The 20,429-nt window shown below is 39.6% G+C and overlaps 1 protein-coding gene and 2 long non-coding RNA genes across 5 annotated transcripts in view; 2 read left to right on the plus strand and 1 right to left on the minus strand.

Moving 5' to 3' along the window:
- sptbn2 (spectrin, beta, non-erythrocytic 2) overlaps nucleotides 1-11,096 on the minus strand; it is a 57,801-nt gene extending 46,705 nt beyond the window's left edge. For all 3 annotated transcript variants that reach the window (XM_085470041.1, XM_085470039.1, XM_085470038.1), the window contains exon 1: nucleotides 10,623-11,096. The gene's annotated coding sequence lies outside the window, so the exon portion shown is untranslated. The remainder of the gene's footprint in view (nucleotides 1-10,622) is intronic.
- LOC146700037 (uncharacterized) lies at nucleotides 1,100-5,938 on the plus strand. Its single transcript, XR_014922504.1, has 2 exons — nucleotides 1,100-1,974; nucleotides 3,886-5,938. It is a non-coding gene; the product is annotated as an uncharacterized LOC146700037 (long non-coding RNA).
- A 2,636-nt stretch (nucleotides 11,097-13,732) lies between the features above and the next one.
- On the plus strand, nucleotides 13,733-16,924 carry LOC146700038 (uncharacterized). The gene is made up of 3 exons (XR_014922664.1): nucleotides 13,733-13,894; nucleotides 15,723-15,807; nucleotides 16,803-16,924. It is a non-coding gene; the product is annotated as an uncharacterized LOC146700038 (long non-coding RNA).
- The last annotated feature ends 3,505 nt before the right edge of the window (nucleotides 16,925-20,429 follow it).

The raw sequence follows: 20,429 nt of genomic DNA on the forward strand, positions 1-20,429 counted from the left end.
TAAACTGGATAAATATTTGTTCAGTGTGCTGAAATGTGCTCATTAAGCCAACCCATTGTTGGCTTAATGAGGATACTCCTACTATAAATGAGTGGATTGACGTGATATATACTATTTTTGTTATGGAAAGAAAAACTTTTAGGCTAAAGTTGCAGGCGGACTCATTTGACGAATACTGGTCAAAATGGTTGAACTATGTACAAAATGGGAGGCCTGATTTTGTATAATCTCGTTGTATTTTCTGGTTTGCTTGTTTGTTTTTTTTGGGGTTTTTTCCTTTTCTTCTGTATCAAACGTAGAAAGACTGGATAAATGAACCACAATAGATAAATAGATTATATATTAGTACACTATATCATGAGATGCTCCTGTAGTTAGACCTATAAATATGAATTGTTAAGAGATACACATTAGAAAGCAGCCATAAAAGGCTTAAATTTGGTTAGTAATATGGTTCACTGCCGCAAGATAAAAGCGTGAATAGCATGAATTGAAAAAGGCTTGTCCAAGAGGGATTTTGAGAATCAGCACTACAGGGGGCCCATATTCAAAGTCCCATTCTATTGTTGAATGCTGTTCATCAAGGCAACCAGCCAGCCAGCTAATAGCAATTTCTTATCCATCTATATCATCCTGTCTGTGTCTCCATCAAAAAAAGCTCCACATTTTTTGGGTGTTTTTCGTATGATCTGGATTCCACGAGGTTTAATTGGTCAACAAGCACATTTTACTCCAATGAAAGGATTTTAGTGCATTAATCTATTTTGTTTTGTTATTTCTTCTTCCAGGAAACAGGATATAGCACTAAGTGAAACACTAAGCACAATGTCTAATTACACAATAATTGAGAATACTTTGACCACAACAACACACACCTCTTTCCTGAACATAAATGCTTATTCAGCTGCCAGGAACATGGCACTTTAAAAAATATTTTTAAGCTCACACATTAAATGATATATATAGAATTACTGGTTAGTTATATCAGTTGAACTGAATCTATAACAATATGCTAATATAGTTTACATATATATGTATGCTGATATTTTCTTCAAGTCTAGTCAATGCAGTGATTACAATGTGTATTAGCAGTTGTCGAGGAGGGAAATTATTTTACTGCTATTGTTAAATAATTGTTATTGCATTAATAATATAATTTGCAGCATGGATATTGCATTCCAAGGTTTAGACAGTGTCTCTTTCAGAAAGACTGAGTTGCAGGCTGACAGGAAGTTGTATGCAGAAAGAAGCAGGAAGTTATTTTGAGCCGCAGGCTAAGACGAGGCTTTAACAATGTAACAGATAGCTTTATCATTTTATATTAAGGTTTTAGTAGAGGTTCTTGGTTAAAACATTTATTTAGTAGAAGACATACACATAGTCTCAGTGAGCTTCTGGTCTGGTAAAAGGTCAGAAGTGTGAGAGGTGACACAAAGAGCATGTGAGGTCGTGACACACACACATAGAGTTAAATTTATTTAGAGGAACCGTCCTTGTTGTCTCGGCAAGAAAGAGGAACAATTCATTTTAAGATAAGAACGGAAAGTACCAAGCCATGAAAATAGGAGATGATTTTCTAGGTGAAAAGTCATGATGTTGATCTGATCTATGTATAAAATGTATCTGTGACGTATGAAGGGGCGTCAGTAAATAAACCCTGATGCTATAAAATATCTGTTCATGCTTTGATTAAGTTGAAGACTACTTCCTGTCTGCGTACAGAGTTGTCTTCCCACACGTGTGTTCATTAAAATCATCGTTTGACTTCACCCGGCCGGATCGGTGTGGTTATTCTTCGATCACCTCTTGTACCCTTCCTCAATACTGAATCTTAACATTTGGGGGCTTCGTCCGGTTATTGAGGAGGGAGAGTTGGAGGTTTAGACGGAGAAATCCGGGGTCTTAGGTGGTCTGACGGGCAGACATGAATTCCAGTGGTCTAAGTGAGTGGGCATAAGCCGGCTTATCCAAAAGGTAAGGCACTACCTGTTGAATTATTTCCAAAGTGTGCCAAATTGGATATGATAAAATTTAAGTCTACTCACTGAAGTTACTGGTGGATGTCTGTTTTGATTTTGATGAGAATGTCATGACAGTACTGAGGATTTAAAGCAGTTGGACTGCTGGAAAGGATTTAATGCGGTTAGACCGCGGGAAGCAGTTGGACTGCTGGAAATGATTTTAGTATGTTAGGGAATTTGGTTATTTTTTGGTTATAAGGTTGGACCTGCTTCAGTTATACACTTGTTTTGGGTGTTGATTGTTGTTTCAAAGTATTATAAATTATTCTAGAACGCCAGTTGGACTGGTAGGAAGCGCAGAGCCCGGAGGTTACGCTCCCTCCTTGTCGTGGACGCGCGACATTGACCTCTCGGCGAAGAGGGATAGTTCAGTGTGGTTTAACTGTGGGGTACAGGGCATCCTGGAATTAAACTAGGAGTTAGAATCTCCTTACCGTTTGGAACGGTATCTGCGCTTTTTTGGGCAGCAAAGGTTGGACCTTGGGTGTTGGACACTTTTAAATTGAGTTAGGGACTTTAGAGATGAGGCCAGAAACTGTTGGACAGATACTGGTTAATTGATTACAAAAAAGTTGGACTTTTATCGGTTAGACCGTTAACTTAAATTTTTCGAAATTCGGTAGGTGTTAAAAGGCATAAAATCTGTGCAGTTGTAAATATAAGACGTCTTTGTGAATATAAAATAATAGATCTCTGTGTGAAAGGAGTCTGAGGCAATACTGGAGCTATTTTCAGACGGTGTGTGTGTGAGTGAAAATGCAAATGAGTAAGCAGTGAACTGTTTAAGCCACAGTTGGTTTTACAAATACTGCTGCAAACATTGTTGAGTGTGTGTTTCAAATGCCATTTATGTTTATTAGAGGACTATAAATAAAGTTTTGAGTTGCCGTAGTGGATGTATAGTAATTGACTGAGTTTGGATGTAGATATATAAATATATTGAGTGCACTGTATATACTTAAGGCTAATACATCACTTTCAGTAGTAACTGTTCTCCAGCATTAGTTGCTGGTGGGTTTTATTTTTTCAATTTCTTGTGTGTGCGGTGAGAATTAATGGAGGTTTCAATTTTTGTTTGTTTGTTTTTTACTTGCTCTTTTTGATTATGACAAGCATGTCTAAAATACTCTTAGGAAAGTGTGTTGAGTTATATTCCTTAACTCTAGTCACAGTTTAAGTGTGAATGCGGTGACTAGAAGCTTTGACATGATGAATAAAGGTGTGAGAGGTATTTCTTGGGTGATGTAAAGTAGGACGTTTTAAACTTTGAAAGTGTTTTTAATTTGAGAGAGGCATGAGTGATGTTATAAGAGTTTAGTTTATTTAAAAGGTGTGTGTGAGAGGATTATGAAATCATTGTGTGAATGATGCTACATTTTAGGTCAAAAGTTAGTAGAATTACAGAGGGTTTGTAGATTGTAAATACAAAATAAGTTTGATTAGTCTGGAGAAACAGCAAAGCAGCTTGAGCTGCTCTGAGCAGCTGCGTGCGGTGTGTGTAACAGGAAATGGTGTGGGTGACAGGAAGTTTGCATGCCCATATAAGGTGATGTGTGAACAGAGGAAGTCTGAGAGAGAAGTGTGTGCGTAGGCAAAAGGCAGAGTGTGTGCGTGAAATAAGGGAGTATTGTTTTTATATCAAGGTTTAGTAGAACTAAAGTAGAATGTCACAAACAAACAAAAGAAAATAAAATAAAGAGAGAAAATAACTGATAATTACATTGATGAATAAGAAAACACACATACACATAGTGCCATATGTGAAATTATTCTAGGAAGGAGTCAGAATTGAGATAGCTTATTATAGAGATAGTTTAATATAAGATGCAATGAAGGAAGCAGCTTACATTCCTTTAATTCCCAGAGCCAGTGTGTTCCCTCCCCTGCCCACTTGGGCCCCGTATCAGGCGAGTATGGAAGGCTGGATAGCCCATGACGGGTAAGATCCCACCTCGAAACCCTGGGACAACCTAAGGCAGGCACAGTCACGATTACTCTCGGCTTCAGTAAGAAGACGGGTCCTGACGGGTAAGGCCGCTGGGCTAGGGTGGAGGTGGAAAGTGGCAAGTGGAGCCCTACCTTCTGGCTGAGGACAAGGAATGCTGCTATTTAAGGTAGGAAATCAGAATTTGGGTTAGTAAATTTGGGGTGGAGAAAATTGACTGTTTAAAGGCAAAATTATGAAGGAGTCTGACACACTGTGAAAGCACCATATGCAAATTCACACACACAAACAGGAAATGCATTAAACTTATAAAGACAAGACAAGCTCATGGAGTTTAATGCATAGACACTGATTAAACCTGGCTAAGAACACAAACATAGGCAATGAAGAACAGCTTGCTATTTTGTATGAATGATACAAGGGTGTGAATGCTTAATAAAATACATTTGAGTTTGTAGTTGAGGAATAGAATAAGCCATATGACGAAGGGAGTTATGAAAACGAAAAAGGGATTAAGGTAGTTTTAAAAAAGAGTGACTTAGGAGTGCTCTCGTACTGAGTGATCAACACTAGTGATCACTGTTGGAAGAAATAAAATGATTTAATGAGTTGGGAATGTTTAAACATATGTTTCTGTTGTTACAGCTTCTTGAGAGATGACTCAGTATGCAAATTAGCTGGAGTGTGTGGTGACGAAGGAACTTCCTGAGTGTGTGTGTGACTGTGGCTTTCAGGAAGAGGAAGCATAGCAGAGACGAGAAGTGCAGATTGGGGTAGGGAATTTATAGTTTAGTGATTATATGATGTCGTAAGGGGTCTTATGCTGAATTTAAGAGTATAAGGGGGTGATTTTTGTGTGCAAATTGAGTGGTTTTAATGAGACTTTTGGTGTATTGAGGAGGTGAAATTATGTGGTGGCAAATACTTGTGTGTTTAAGGTTGTTGAGGTTGTTGTGGTAATGGGTTGATTCGGTCAGTTAGGTTTGGGTTGTTGGTGTTTTTGTTTTAAATAGAGGGAGTTTTAGGAAACATGGACATGTCTGGGAGGGGCCCATTATTTTGTAACAGTGCACTTAAAGAAAACCTGTCAGGTGATTTTGTTTTGTTTTTATGAGCTACCAATCAGCTCTATTTTTCATTTCTGTTTTAAGCAGGCCTGCAATAGCGCTGAAAATTCTCGGGGAGAGCAAATACAAGGGGGGCTTTCCAGATTACAATTGGCTGAGGAGAGCTACCTGTGGGGACTGCTCAAGGTCGTAAGTCCCTGTAAAAAGGATTTTATGCGGGTCAATCCAGTCCAAAAGCATAAAGAAATATTTTCCTATGGAAAATAAAAAATGACGGAGCTCATTTTGCTGAGGGTGGAGTATCTGATCGTGCGGGAAGCTCCACTATCAGCAAATATATGGTGTGACTGCATGTGAGTGAATGTGTGAGTGAATGTGAGGGTGAATAAATGTGGACAAACAATTTGCTTTTACCAGAAAAATTTTTGTTTTGTTGACTGGGGTTAGATTATGGGATTATAGTATATTGTTGGGAGAATGCCAAATGCTAAAGGGGAAATATTTTTTGATGTAACTCAGTTACCATTAATTGTAGAAACACATGACTGATAACTGTTCTGTTTTAAGTTTATTTTTATGACATAGATTGGATCATGAGTGGGGAAAACTGAGCATTTTTAAGTTTTGTATAGTATCTTGACACATGAAATGTATCAAGATAAAGGGGGGTTTAGGGTTTAATAATTTAATTGTTTAATAATTTAGGATCATTTTAGGACCTTTTGGGTTTTTGATCATTTGGATATGGTAAAACTGAAACTGTTATTTTTAAGTTAAGGTTAAAGGATTAAAAGTGAACTTGTCACGGTTTGCGAGGCAAGCCGTGTGGAGTTGTAGAAAAGGACCCAAAAGGCGGCAGCTCTGGTGCAGGTGAATATTTATTTACAACGGTGGGCACAAAACAGCACTGGTGGAAAAACAAGAAACCGGAAACCTAAACTGGGTAAGCTAATAACACAAACCAGAAACGAGACGCAGGGAGACCGAGGGGAAACAACACAGACAAACCAGCAACTACCATAACAGAAGACACAACTTAAATACACCCAGAACACGGGGAGAACACAGACATAACAGGCTGGGGGAAACATGGAATAAACACAAAGAGAGACGAGAGCTCATAAATACACAGAGGGGCACAAGGGGGTAAGAGTCACAAAGGGAAAAAACACTTAGGGAACACCACAACAGGACACCTCAGAAAACCTGGCCTAAATAAGGAGCGAAAATACAAGGAACCAAGAATGCTGGGCCAACATGGCCCAGGACCATGACAGAACTGAATCCTGTTTAGAAGATACAATGCCGGTTTTTCAAAGCTGTGAATAATTGTTAGAGGAAAAATTAGTGAGGGTTGAAGGGGTAGAACAGCTTTGATTTCTTTTTGATTTCTAGAAGTAGTGGTTATAATGTAGGCTTACACATACAGATATTATATAGGAGGTATTTTTAGGATAAAAGGGGGAGCTTATAAATAGAAATGATTTTTATACATATTGCATTTTGTGCTTTTAAAGGAGTTGTGGCTCAAATTTGTCTCTGGAGGGTCACGAGCCTTTGGCTAGCGCTATGATTAGCCAATCTACTGTGAGGATAATATGAGTTCATGAAGGATTGCACACGCTTACAGACACAGAGTTAAGAAACACACATGACAGTATTGATTCCAGGCAAAAGGCCTTAAATTCATTTAGCTTTTAACTGAACTTAAAGAAGGACCAAAGAGGAAGGAAAGCATATATTTTGGTTAAGTCTGATAAACTAGAATTAGGAGGTATTGTTACATTAAAGGGAGCAAAATGAAATAAAAAGGCTATACCAAAACAGGTGATAACATAGGAAATGTGAGGTTTTAAAATGAAGTTAGTGTTAACACATAGGAGTTGTTTCAAGGCAGCATTTAGCTATGATGAAATGTATACAGGAGTAATTGCTTATATGCTTAAACTTAATTGATTAAAGTGGTTGTTTTCGTTTAGAGTAGAGGAACTTGCAGCAGCGACAATTTGTGCACAGGATGTTGATGATCAGATAAGGGAAAAATAGAGCGAGCAACTGGACGTGAAACCAGCGCTTAAAAGAATTTTAAAGTGATGAGTAACATTGAAGAGTATACATAAATACAAGTCAATAAGTTAAGAAGATAATTAGGATCAGGCTTTTGATTAAAGAGTCCCAGATAGGATAAGTTAGGGAGATGCAGGAAAGGTGTTTTGTTTCCTTTGCAGAAGATCTCGGCGACCACAGGAGGGGCGAGGATCCTGGAGATCTCGAGGTTCGAGACCACCAGAGAAGGGTCTGCGTGAGGACACAATGTATTGTGACCTCTGGTTTTCCAGAGGTCAAAAGGGGGAGTGTCGAGGAGGGAAATTATTTTACTGCTATTGTTAAATAATTGTTATTGCATTAATAATATAATTTGCAGCATGGATATTGCATTCCAAGGTTTAGACAGTGTCTCTTTCAGAAAGACTGAGTTGCAGGCTGACAGGAAGTTGTATGCAGAAAGAAGCAGGAAGTTATTTTGAGCCGCAGGCTAAGACGAGGCTTTAACAATGTAACAGATAGCTTTATCATTTTATATTAAGGTTTTAGTAGAGGTTCTTGGTTAAAACATTTATTTAGTAGAAGACATACACATAGTCTCAGTGAGCTTCTGGTCTGGTAAAAGGTCAGAAGTGTGAGAGGTGACACAAAGAGCATGTGAGGTCGTGACACACACACATAGAGTTAAATTTATTTAGAGGAACCGTCCTTGTTGTCTCGGCAAGAAAGAGGAACAATTCATTTTAAGATAAGAACGGAAAGTACCAAGCCATGAAAATAGGAGATGATTTTCTAGGTGAAAAGTCATGATGTTGATCTGATCTATGTATAAAATGTATCTGTGACGTATGAAGGGGCGTCAGTAAATAAACCCTGATGCTATAAAATATCTGTTCATGCTTTGATTAAGTTGAAGACTACTTCCTGTCTGCGTACAGAGTTGTCTTCCCACACGTGTGTTCATTAAAATCATCGTTTGACTTCACCCGGCCGGATCGGTGTGGTTATTCTTCGATCACCTCTTGTACCCTTCCTCAATACTGAATCTTAACACAGTCCAGAAAGAGTCTATTTATGTTGATACATCTGAAGAAAAGCCACTAACAAAGACAAGAAGACTGACCTATTCTTCATATTCATCATGTGAAAAGCAAAATCTATTTGTAGCAAGAACTGAGATCAACTCCACAAAGAAAGAGACAAGCACAATAACTGGCTAATACTGAATAATTCAATTAGTGGCTCCATATTTGTCTTTTGTTTTTTTACAATATAATGGCAGGTATGATCCAATTCTGAAACGTTAGGTCAATGCATGTGTTTACCTTTACAGCTTTCAATGGGTGACAGCAATATCTTTGCTTGTTTTGTTATTGTTGTCATTCATCTCTGTTACATACCACGAAAAAGTGACGAAAAGAATTTTTTTAGTCTTATTGTGATTGTGATGTGACAAAATTGTCAGCCACTGCCATCTGTAAATGTGTTTCATTTTTTTATAAGTGGCTAGTATTGACTGACAACAGCATAAAGCCAATATATCAGTACTTCCCTATTATTTAAGTATGCAGGATTGGTCCTGTTTAGTTTTCAAGCAACAACAACATTTGTGTTCATCAATAGCCATAAATAACAGAAAGTGCAGAGATGTATGTTAAGTAAAGTAGCACAGACTCATTGCCTCAGCTACATACAGGCCAGTCATGTTTATGTGCCTAGTGTCACCCTTATGGCTTATTTCAAGCCATAAAAAAACCTTAGTATGGCTATATAGAGACAATAGTTGTACAAGCCTTAATACCAGGGATAGAAAATATATGAAGTAGAACAGTAGAAATGGTAGAACGGCACAAAATCCGGCACTGTTTCATAACACACTGCTGAATGTGAAACATACACTCACTACCAAATCATCTCTGCCATAAATTTGCCTTTTACAAAGCTTTAACATATTCGAAGTTGTCACAGTAAAAATCATGATTACGTTTATTATTGAGGTCATAGTGGGTTTTAATGATGTACTGGACTACCCGGCACTGGAAACTGTCCCTAAATTTTTTGTGATGAATATGAACTGAGGACATGCAGAATGATTTCAGGCCTAGCTGACAGGAAGGGTCTTTACCAATTAAAACAACTCAAATCCTACATGAAATTAAAATTACATTTTAGAATACATTTTACTTATTTTGTGTTGACTTTATAGACATGAATTCAAAAACAACAACAACAAAAAAATCATACAATTATATCAAACATTAACATCCGAACCAGTTTTCAGGCCTATGATACAGGAAAGGGGAGGAAAGGCAATGGAAATATCACAGAATTAATCTGCTTTCTAACCTACTCTGTAAAGCTAGAGATTCAGTCACTGAATATAAACTGAGCCACAAACCAGAGCTGTACTGTGCTGAGAACAACTGGATGACTGTCTTCTAATGAAGAGATCCTCACTTTGGTTTCAAACCATTTCCTTGCAGACTCTTGTAGCCCTAACAGCAGTTAAGTGACATCAACAAACTCCTTAGCTACTGTGTGGTTTACAACACCTAAACGTTTTAGCCCTGCATGACTAATTTGTGCTTTAAGGTTTAAAAAAAGAAAGAAATACATACATAAAATCAACAAAAACACCCCATCATGGGTGTTACCCAGTACCAACATTAGACAAAAACATCAAATTGCAAATTCCTCATCAAGAATACTGATTACAATAAACCATAAACCAATCAACCAACCATGTGAGGTTTTTTGTTTTCCAACCATTTTCAGTGCAGACGTTTCTGGGCCAGTGAAACATGGATCTACACGTGGTGGCCAGTAAATGCCAGCTCCGTGCTATCTGCTAGTTAAAAAGTGAGGCGCTTGATGTCCATATAGCAAACTTGCACATTTCAAAACAACGTGTTAACTGGCTTTTGATTGCAATCATCTCTTCCCTAGTGAGCCCTCATTTTTACTTTTACCTGATGCATCCCAAGCTATGACTCACAGCCTAGGCCAGGCACGCAGAATAAATCTCAAATGTCATATGATAACATAACATAACCACGAAGCCCACAGCTTTACAAGATGCCAGCACTGTAGCATATCATGGTATGGTACGTAAAAAACATAGCCAGCGGCAAGGCTTGGTTGGTGTAGAAGCAGATGCTGAATCAAAGATCCACAGGCAGGCTGGCTGACTGGCTGTGCACAACACGCAGATAAAATGTGGCTGCATTTGACATCGATTCAAACAAAGGCAAGAAGAGGCAGACGTACACAGAGATGTTCCCAACGACTAACACAACGCGCTGCAGTTGGACACTTCCCAACCAGGCAGCTAACATAACAGAAATGTATGCAGGCTTATCTCCAGTCACAGAAATGTAAAACAGAAAACGTTGTCTTTTGGCATGAAAAGCTCATAGCAGTGGCAAGCTAACAGCAAGTCACCTGAATATCAGACTCCCCCCTCATTAGCTTTGTTACGGGTTGCTAGCCTGCTGGTGGCGGAAAATAAAGAGACAAAAAAACCCCAACAACACACACACTTACCCCTTATTTTCTCTTCTGTTTAAGAGGCCCTCGATGTTTTGTTTTTTGTCCTATCGCGTCGCTATATGCGAAATTTAACCAAACATGTGAAAAATCTTCCTTTGCTCTCGGACGCGTCCGGCTACGCTAAATTAGAATATTAACGGTTTAACAAAAATCCCAGGTGACACTGGTAACGTCTTCCCTTTAAATCCGCATCCTCGAAAAACCTCTTTCCCTCCGCGCTGCTAGCGGTGCAGCGCGTTACGAAACCAAGCCAGGCTCTCTCTTTATTTAGCTTTCACACAGCAAAACGGTCTGCTGGGGGGGGAAAAACATATACAGGCTGAGAGGACCCCGTTTTGAGGCAGGTATGAGACGGATATCCGCAGCAGCTTCTTCTCTCCCCCCCCCCCCGGCAGCCGAGCATCCGAAGGACCGTCCGTACCTCACTGACTCCAGCTCCCTGTGCTAACGTTCAACAGGGAGAAGAAAGAAAGAAAAAGTAGATGTGGTGGTGGTAGCTAGGGATGTGCGTGGGAGGGGGTTAGGTGGCGGGTGAGTGGGAGGGTGTGTAGGTTGGGTTCTGACCCTTCACAGTCGCGCAGTATTCTCACAGTATCAGTATTCTCAACAATAGCAGGAAGATAATGCTCTGTCCTTGTGTCTGGTGCTGTCCCTGGTGCTAAAACTGAAAGCTTTCACTTTCATATACCGGTACCGTGGTTTTAATTAGACTCTGTCTATCTACAGTGCTGTGCAAGTGTCAAACCAGCCCCCCATTTCTTTATATTATGCTTGTAAAATTGTAAATTGGAGCATTTCATTGAAACGTGCAATGGTTTTAATTCTTCAACAGCGTTTTTTAGGCTTCTTTGACTTCCCAGTGCTCTTCTTTGGATGCTGGCTGCTTTTTGTTGGTCACTCTGTCACGATGATCCCACACTGCTTTGGTATTGAGATCTGGGGAGGCCAATCCATGACTTATAGTGAGCCATGAAGTTTCTATGTAGGTTAGGTATGCTTTTTTGAAGGGGCGGGGGGGGGGGGGGGGGGTAGTTTATCTTTATTAACCCCAAGTTGCTCTCTGATGGGAGTGAATGTTAGATGTTAATGTTAGGAAGCACATAAGCATAGAAAGGGGCTTAAATGGATGGGTGAATGACGCTAGTTGTATAAAATTCATACTTTATACAACTTTATACAACATACTTCTCATTATGATCCTTATATAGAACTTTTCTAAGAACTTTTTTATAAAAAAAAAAACCAGTTCATTAACCATTTACTGTGCTGGCAGTGTGTCTGAGGTGTCATTGTCATGCTGAAATATCCCAGTCAAATGTTCTCCAATTGACCTGACACTATTTGCTTTATCAGTTCTGACCGGATCCCCACCACGAGCTGAAATGCAGTCCCAAACATAACAGAGCCTCCACTGTGCTTTATGGCTTTATGGCTGTAGATACTCACTGTTGTACCTCTCTCCTGGTCTTCTCCATGCATACCAATAGCGGTTTGAAGTAAAAATGTCAAATTTCATCACTCATTCATCACTCCACAAGACCAGCTGTCACTGATTTTCAGTCCAGCTCTTGTGAAATTTGACACACATCAGCATTTTCTCTGTTTCTCTTCCTTAAGAATGGCCTTTTGACAGCCACCCTTCCTCTGAGACTGTTTCTGATGAGGTTTTGGTGATCAATAAATGGATCAATTGAAGGGCCAGATGCATCACTCGGGTCCTACGTTGGATCTTTGCTGGATATTTTCCTGTTTCTTAAGGACATGACTTTCAAATGCTGTTTATCTGCTGTAGATAGTTTCTTAGGCCTGCTCTGTGTCAAAGCCAGAGCATACGAACTGAACAGGCAACCAACTTTGACAAGAGGGCATCTGGTTCAAGTCACTTTGCTATTCCATTAAAAAAGTCAGTCCTCTGTGATTACTAAATCTATACACTGTGTCAGTCTACACAATAAATGTAAGAATAAACGAGCCACTTTAAACTACAATCACAAACTGGTATGCATAATAACAACCATAGACTCATAGAAACAGGAATCCACAGTTATAAAAGTGTAAAAAATATCTGTCTTAGATTGCAGAAGCAAATTAGGAGACACGTTTTCTCTAGGAGCAGAAGTGGATCAATAAATCACTCATGCACAGACACTAGGACAGCTGACTGAGAGCACAGACTATCTTCAGCGCATTTCCATTTGTTTTAGCAATTTTCAAGGGAGTTACTTGTTTTAAAACTAGCTGCGTAAGCTGATGAAGGCCCCTTTTTTAGTTTCAAAGACACATGAAGGGTACTTCCCAAGGTTTAACCTGCACAGGTCCATCCGCACAGTGTTCTTCATTCTGGTTAACATGATTGATGCAGAAGCACTAAACTACCAGTAACTGGATAAATGAATTGATTTCTCACTGCAATAATTTATCAGCACTGTGAGTGTTTAATTTTTTATAACCATTCTGTAGGAATTAATGTAACTTATAGTTGAAGTATGTTAATAGAATTCAGCTGAGGGAGCACTGTGACCTTTATGGATGGACCTCCATCCAGTGTTTGTCCATAATGCCAAGTACATATCCTTAAACCAAAGCAAGTAATATTTTTTCCTATTAAATTCAAGACAAGAAAGTTGTTTCTACTGTTGTACAGCTGATGCCTCCAAAACTGGGAAACTCATACAACAATAGAGGGGATGTAGCTACACTGTATTTTTTGAGTGAAGTGCCCTTTTAAGGTGGGCTTAAATTCCTTTTATAGCTCTGACAATTCTCCAGTCATTAAGCAAATCATTTCATGACAAAGGGTAAGCATATTCAAATTTATTTTGGTGTATAATTCTCTTATTACTTGAAATATGTAAAATATCGTTAAATGCTTGGAGTATTAAATGTATAACTGGACCCTAAAGCTTCAGATTCTCAAACTAGGCTCCTTCTCCTTCTTTGTCGGGATTTCTTAGGATTAGGATTTCGTTCCATATTAATGCACTATACTGCAAGAATACATTTTACACTTTTTGAAATGAAAGACCTATCCTCAACATCACATTCTTGATCTTTATTTTTATACATATTTATTTTTTCTTTTCAGATTTTACTCCAGATTTTACTTAAGTTCAGAGGGTTATCTTTGAGGAACTGCAGTTCTACTAAATAATTCCTGAGACACTATGCAGCACCTGGCTGGTGTGCAACATAAAGCAGGTCATTGAGATCTGGGTTATTCATAAAGCCCCGGAAGATGGTCATGAAAGAGTGTCTCAGCACCATGGGTAAGTGTTTTCCTGTGTGCTTTTTCTCTGCTGCACTACAGTGTGTGCAGTGTCTTAATGGTTACAGCAGTTAGAAAAGATGAACACTCTAGGGAGCCATTCATTCATGTTGGTTCGCTATTGGCAGGAACTGAGGAAGGCACCCAAACTGACACCTAAATCAGTTTTGAGTCTTGGTCTAGGTCCGGCCCATCGACGGGTGTAGCGAAACCAAAAAAATGGTGGTGGTGGTGGTGAGGGGTTTATGGGATGATGGGTCTCTTAGGGAGGGCTCAGCAGTTTGAAGAAAAAAAGCATGCTACTCATTAAAGGCAGTTAGTGGTAATGAAAAAGCTCTGCTGTGTTGTTAGAGTGGTTTGAACACTTTGCAGTGTGGACGTATTATTGGAGTTTTCCAAACGAGCAGCCTCTTTACAGCTGCAGCTAGAAAGGTTGTTTTTGATTTGCAACATCTTTAACTATATTTAATGCAAAAAAAAAAAAAAGTGTGAAAGGAAAATTGGGAAAAGTTGTTGATTTGAAATTTGAAAGAAGAATGGGGATATAAACCATATGGATAATAGATTTGCCTGTTTAATGAGGTGGCAGTGGGAAACCATAAAACAGTTGAAATGTGTTCAATAAGTATTCAAGTAGAATTTGATTGGCTTAAAGTAATTATTTTGTGAATTTGGAACATTATGATGTAAGTTTACAGAGGTTTGAGCTTTAACAGTCAGATTTATAACAGAAAACTTATTGTTAACCACACAAATGAGACCATGTCACATCTGGAATGTAATGTAGGGTAACCTTGAGTAAACTGCTCCCTTCTTAGGATGACCGAATAACACAGATAAATGTTACCAAATATTTACCTATTAATTAAAAGCTGTGAACAGGTTGGATATAAAACTGCTAAGCTGATAATGCTGTATATACAAGCTCATCATTGACACCTATCAGGGCACGTTTCTCTTTATCTCTAAAAAATTTTTGGCTTGAAAGAATGTGACTTGTAACTACACAATGATCTTAATGAGGCCTTAAGACACTAGAGTTAAGGTGGATTTAAGTGTGTAAAGGAAACCACGAGTCTTTGACCAGATGCTACACAGCAGTGTTTAAGAATAAAAGAAAGCCCCGGGTCTTCAAAAATCACTCAACTGAGCTGCATGCTTGTGCATCAGGAACGATAGCTCTCTCTTTCTCTCTCTCACACACACACACATGCACAGAACCTGTTTACGCCCTCAGTCCTAGTCACCCACCTCTGTTTAAAGACCCACACCCAAGCAGACAGCTCAGCCACAATCCACCATGACAAAGGAAAAGAGCTGAGCGTGGGATATAAGGCTGCCACTGGCTGCCAGAGTGTGTCCAGCACAGTGATTTCTGCAGATTGCAGCAGTTTGAGATAAACCCCCTTCTGTCTGCTCACTATAGATGGGACCTGGGTGGGTGGGGTCATCATTGGTGCGTGCAGTGAGCGGGGTGGTGCTGGAGGGTGGTGTCTGATAAAGTCTGTGTATACACCACCACCCCCATCCCCCACTCCCCATCCAACCTCAAAACAGTCTGTGTGTTTGATTAACACTACCCTCATTAAAGCTGGGTAATTGAGAGGGGTCTCTCTATGCGCTGCAGCCTTTATAAGCTGAAGAAACAAGACTGAGCATTTATTCCAGATAGATCATGTCAAACAGATCACAGATATGATATGTACTGCATAGTGTCCATTTTGCAAATTAATTCAACAGCCTCCCAATTAATTGAAAATATAAATTGTAAGAAAAAGGTATATTTGCAGGTACTAATGCAAAATAAGCCTGCAATTCCTGCCCTACAGGTGCCTTCCTTTTATGTCCTACACAACATGAAACATGGAGTGGAGTTGGGTTGCAAAGAGGCTTGCAGACATGGAGCAATTGTAGGTAAGTTAAAGCAAAAAGTAAAAGTAAATGTATCTCATGAGATTCAACTGCTGGTAGAATGATGAGCTGGGACGCTTGAGCAGTGGCCTGCCTACGCCAATGCTATTGTCAGTTTATTTATATTAAATCTTGAAAGTTTATCTATTGATAAACCTAAAACAAAAAGTATTTTTGCTGTTTTTAATCAGCGCTAGTTTCTGCCTTTATGTAAAATAGGAGGAAAAGAGGAAGACCACAGTGAAGACTCATCAATATAGTGAAGGTCATGCCGAGGGTTGGTGTGATGATGCTAGTGACAGGGTGACATGGAGGCAGGTGATTCGCTGTGCCAACCCATAAAAGGAGTAGCCAAAAGAAGGAGTAATAGCTGCCTTTATGTGTGACCAGTGTTGAAAGTATATACAGTAGATAGAGCGTATAAATCAACCAGCGTTTATCCACAACAGTGCAAACAGATTCTCCAGACAGGTAACAACACATTTCAACCTAGATCATCTTCCCCTTTTTATTCTCTCTTTGCATTAATCAACCTCTAGACTTTGAGCATATTGACGAGTAAACCACCCTAAATAGCCTCACATACTGACATAATTATCCTGAAAAATCTGGTGAGACTTTATGACTCAGTCTTTATGAGTTTTCCCAGTAAATGTTAAAGAAAAAATGCAGATCGTCTTGCTCTGTAATTGCGAAGTGGCAGATGTGAAATTTGCTTGTCATTTCCAAGCATCACCATATGCCGTATTTGTCTCTCCGCCTCCAAAGTCAACCAAAACTGTATTAGACCAACAAAGAGGAAAGTTTAGTAGCTGCAGTCTACAGCCAGCGACACCCAGCGGGTTATACTCCGGTCAGCATGACCCACTAACAGATATTTTTATCTCCAGCACAACTTTTTGAGTTTTCTCCGGAGAACACCTATGCTATTTCTGGTTCGGTTCTTGCTCATCTGTCTTTGCTGTCCCTTTTCTTATCTCTGTTTCTCCCCAAACTAGTTGCTGGAGGTCACCCTGCTGTTCCAGTTTAAAATTATATAATAATTAGACAGAATGAAACCAGGACACCAAGGAACTGTGGTGCCACTATGGTGCAACGTGACTCACAGACCGCACAGAAATTGGGATTGACTACAGGTCTGGACAAATAGGAAGCAAAGCTGAGTGGGGGAGTTGTGACAGTTTTTTGTGGTTTGCAAATCAGAAGATGAGCTGTTTTACAGGCAGTTAATGTTTATGAATCCCATGATAATACTGTGGATCCACTCACATTCTTTAGCGTTTCATATAATTTGTGTTTTTAGGAGGTCACAGCGGGCATGGGAGTCTACACATGAGTCAAGGCAAGTCATGATAACTGTGTACTTTTTGCAACCACTGTGTTTATCAGACCAAATCCTTTTGCCAGACAAGCAGACTGAAATAAATCAAAAACTGAAATCGTTAGTAACATTCAAGTTGATGTTTAATTTGTGAATAAAGCACATACAGCATGTTTCCCCCACAAAAATCAAATTAACAAGTATGCAGGAGCAGCTAGACTGAAGATTACTGAAAAAAACATTCAGTGCTGTACATGTACTAGCAGCTCCCTCTAGTGTGGGTTTTATTTGAGTTTATGTTTTATTTTTGCAGGGAAGGGATAGTCAAAAGTAAACTCTTTGTAAATGCAAACATTTTAGGAATTAATTTTTGATCATAAATCAAAAAAAAAAAAGTCAAATGTCAAAGTAATAATGCAATGCAATGTCAAAGTTCAGATTTGCATCATTTATTTTATTGAAAAATAATTAACTTCAGTGACTAAATGAAATGAATAAGTATGGTCTTCAGTGCATATAGTATTCAAAGGTAGAGAAGTAGGATAGTCAGGGAGATGAAGAAAATAGTGGCAAAGGAAAAGGAGAACTTGGACAGATGGAGGGAATGGGGAAGGTGGGGAAGAGCTGTTGCTTTAAATTGCGCCACTAGATGGCACTGCTCCTTTTGAGGTACCGCTGTGAGTGCAAAGAACGGTAGATTGCATTGACGCCTAGTTTATGAGCACTGGTGTTTGCAGGGAATATAGGCTCATTATCTTGAGATAATATCCTTTCAAACTGTGTGTTTTTTACTAATAAGTATTCAAACGCGTTGAATTTGGGACATACTTGGGGTTCTGTCCTTGAGTGTAACCGTGTTTGGGTGGATGTTAATAGAAGTGTGGAAAGCTGAACATCGGTTGTGAAAGAGGCCACCCTGACCATTTGTCCCTTGTGTAATCCCCTTTCTTGATCTTCTGCATTGCTGCACTGTTGAGATACTTTTTTTTGCATCCTGACTTAGAATTAAGCCTCACGCAGACACTTCACTTTGTCAGACAGAGACGATGGTGACGACCAGGATTTGGGGGAAACTACAGAAAGGGACTCTGTCACTGAGCTTCAGGCCAAAGGATCAAAATGGGTAATAACTGTTTTGAGTTGTGGAGCTAGCAAGTCATATGTTTATTTGCCATGGGTGCACCACATCCAAGAGCAATGGATGGACGTTGACGAGTTTATTGATCAAGTACCAAAGCCTCTCAAAACTAGAAACCTAGGCAAAGATGACCAGGTTGACTTCATCCTGTCCCCCCTCAGGGGTTCCACACTTGAAGACATCTGTTTATGCACTAAGGGAGAAATATTGAGTTTTCTCAGAGAAGCCCAGTATAGCACAGCTGTTGGGTACCTTTCATAGTCATCCCCAGCTGGAAGGTGAAGATTTCTTTGAATACTTGCACACACTGACCCAGATTTTCCACTCATCCCTTAAACAGAAGCCTGACACAGTATCTGATGCAAAGATGGCAGCAAGAGAACAGTTTGTGGAGGGAATAAGAAGTTCTGCACAGTGAAGGGAGCTTCACAAGATGGTGAGAGACAAGACAGAGTGAATGCTTTTTTATGTATTTCAGTGAACTGTTGCTTGGTCTCTAGAAGACAACAGTCTTCTAGTGCCTAGTGGCACTAGAGGTGCTAAGAGCATGACATCACTGGGTGAAAATGTAGTTGAAGGAAGTCCGTCTATGTATGGAAATCAAGAAAAGCCATCTGCTACCTTAGATAAAATTGTTGAGGTGGTATGAATGTGGTAAGGAAGAGTGTTACACTCAGACAAAGATCATACAAAAATCCCAGACCAAAGTTTCACTCCACAGACGATCGAAAGCCTTTTTCAAGTGATTTTCTTCTGAAAGAGTAGTTAGTATATGTCCAAAAGATGAAAATGAGGGAGGTAGGTAAAAGGCTAAGACCTTTTTTGATACAGGGATCAAACTTAGCTGACCTTTTGGTGTTTGCAGTGGTCTGGCGACTTTGGAAAGACTCATGCATGCCGCTGTAAATGCCTTTTAGTCTTTTCATGCTTGTATACTAAAACAACATATTAGTCCACTCATCAACATTTGAATACCATTTGGCATGTCTTCAGACAGTGTTGCAAAGATTCAGGGACACCGGGTTAAAGTTTAAGGCTGTAAAAATGTTACCTCCCCTGATCTAGTATACACTTTAGAATCAGATCTCAGCTGAGGAGCTAGGCATGGACCCAGCCAAGATAGCCGCTGTGAAGCAGTGGCCAGTACACACCACAGTAGAAGACTGGGGTGAATCTTTGGACTTTATGTCAAAAAAGTTATTACAGGAGGGTTTTTGTAGCTTGCAGGCACTACATGAATACATTAATGTGAGTGTTCGGGAAAATACCCAGCTAAATGTAAAAAAACCAGTTTGAAAGTTTGAGGACACCAAGAGTTTTTTGAATAGCTGAAAGAGAGGAGGCTTACGAGTGCTTCTCTCCTCGCTTTTGCTGATTTCTCGCTCTCATTTATATTTGAGATGGATGCCAACAGCTTAAGACTGGGAGCAGTTCTTTGCCAGGTGCAGGGTAGCAGAAAACATGTCATAGCATATGCCAGTAGGAGACTGAAGAGTGCAGAAAGAAATAACAGAAATTACAGCAACATGAAGTGAGAGCCGCTCTCAAATGGGCTGTCTGGGAAATGTAAGAAATATCTCCTGGGCTGCAAATTCACCGTACAAACAGAAAACCACCCTCTGCTCCACCTTTTGGGAGATGAAGAGGAGTTTGATGGCTGTATATCCATTTGTAACTTAATCAACTGAGCAACAGCTTTAGTGCCAGAGATAGTAAGCGTAAGGCTTAAAGTGTTGTCAGGTCAGGCAAACTCATGTCATGGCAACTGAGCAAGATAGTCACCTTAGAGACTCCCAGGGCAATACATCCACTCTGGCAGGTTATGCTAAGTAAGAGCTGCACAGTTCAGGCAGTTTTGAGCCCAAAAGAAAAAGCTTACCCATCACCAGAGAAAAGGTTTGGCTAAACCTTTGACTTCTCTGCTCTGACAGTGGCCCCAAGTCAGGAAAACTGAAGGATTGCTGTATTAAGTAATCAATGATGGGCATTTAAGAGAGTATTGTTTTGTTTACAGGAAGCTGTTCTGGAGAGTGTACAACAGGGACTGGAGTGCACGCAGAATCTGTTAAGACAGACTTGAGTTGGTATGTATGATGATGTGGATAAATGGGTATAACAGTTACAGAGGTGTGTGCCCAGTAAGTTGCTGCAGCCCAAAAGACGTGC

The sequence above is a fragment of the Copadichromis virginalis genome, linkage group LG10 (assembly GCF_057382275.1).
Source record: "Copadichromis virginalis isolate Kocher_CV1m ecotype Utaka linkage group LG10, C_Virginalis_male_GT1.1, whole genome shotgun sequence".
NCBI classification, from domain to species: Eukaryota; Metazoa; Chordata; class Actinopteri; order Cichliformes; family Cichlidae; genus Copadichromis; species Copadichromis virginalis.